This window comes from Bombina bombina, chromosome 10, assembly GCF_027579735.1.
Source record: "Bombina bombina isolate aBomBom1 chromosome 10, aBomBom1.pri, whole genome shotgun sequence".
Taxonomy (NCBI): Eukaryota; Metazoa; Chordata; class Amphibia; order Anura; family Bombinatoridae; genus Bombina; species Bombina bombina.
The window spans coordinates 13,972,632-13,974,335 of record NC_069508.1 but is presented as its reverse complement, the minus strand read 5'-3'; positions in this window follow the sequence as shown (position 1 = coordinate 13,974,335).

Sequence of the window (1,704 nt, the reverse complement as noted above, 5' to 3'; positions counted from 1 at the left end):
TTTTATTTTTTGTACTTTAGTTAGTTTATTTAATTGTATTTATTTGTAGGTATTGTATTTAATTAATTTATTGATAGTGTAGTGTTAGGTTTAATTGTAGATAATTGTAGGTATTTTATTTAATTAATTTATCGATCAGCCAATAGAATGCGAGCTCAATCTGATTGGCTGATTGGATCAGCCAATCGGATTGAACTTGATTCTGATTGGCTGATTCCATCAGCCAATCAGAAAATTCCTACCTTAATTCCGATTGGCTGATAGAATCCTATCAGCCAATCGGAATTCGAGGGACGCCATCTTGGATGACGTCCCTTAAAGGAACCGTCATTCGTCGGGAGACAACGGAAGAAGAGGATGGATCCGCGTCGCCTGCTTCAAGATGGACCCGCTCCGCACCGGATGGAAGAAGATCGAAGATGCCGCTTGGAGAAGATGTTTGCCGGTCCGGATGTCCTCTTCTTGCCGGATAGGAGGAAGACTTTGGAGCCTCTTCTGGACCTCTTCAGCCACCGGATGATGGATCGCCAACCCCCGCTTGGGTTGGATGAAGATGTTGGAGCCAGGACGGATCGGTGATACCTGGATGGTGAAGACAAGTTAGGAAGATCTTCAGGGGCTTAGTGTTAGGTTTCTTTAAGGGGGGTTTGGGTTAGATTAGGGGTATGTGGGTGGTGGGTTGTAATGTTGGGGGGGGGTATGGTATGTTTTTTTTTACAGGCAAAAGAGCTGAAATTCTTGGGGCATGCCCCGCAAAGGGCCCTGTTCAGGGCTGGTAAGGTAAAAGAGCTTGTAACTTTTTTAATTTAGAATAGGGTAGGGAATTTTTTTATTTTGGGGGGCTTTGTTATTTTATTAGGGGGCTTAGAGTAGGTGTAATTAGTTTAAAATTGTTGTAATATTTTTCTTATGTTTGTAAATATTTTTTTATTTTTTGTACTTTAGCTAGTTTATTTAATTGTATTTATTTGTAGCAATTGTGTTTAATTAATTTATTGATAGTGTAGTGTTAGGTTAATTGTAGGTAATTGTAGGTAGTTTATTTAATTAATGTATTGATAGGGTAGTGTTAGGTTTAATTGTAACTTAGGTTAGGATTTATTTTACAGGTAAATTTGTTATTATTTTAACTAGGTAACTATTAAATAGTTCTTAACTATTTAATAGCTATTGTACCTGGTTAAAATAATTACAAAGTTGCCTGTAAAATAAATATTAATCCTAAAATAGCTATAATATAATTATAATTTATATTGTAGCTATATTAGGATTTATTTTACAGGTAAGTATTTAGCTTTAAATAGGAATCATTTATTTAATAAGAGTTAATTTATTTCGTTAGATGTAAATTATATTTAAGTTAGGGGGGTGTTAGTGTTAGGGTTAGACTTAGCTTTAGGGGTTAATCCATTTATTATAGTAGCGATGAGCTCCGGTCGTCAGATTAGGGGTTAATAATTGAAGGTAGGTGTCGGCGATGTTAGGGAGGGCAGATTAGGGGTTAATACTATTTATGATAGGGTTAGTGAGGCGGGTTAGGGGTTAATAACTTTATTATAGTAGCGGTGCGGTCCGCTCGGCAGATTAGGGGTTAATAAGTGTAGGCAGGTGTCGGCGACGTTGAGGGGGGCAGATTAGGGGTTAATAAATATAATATAGGGTTCGGCGGTGTTAGGGGCAGCAGATTAGGGGTACATAGGGATA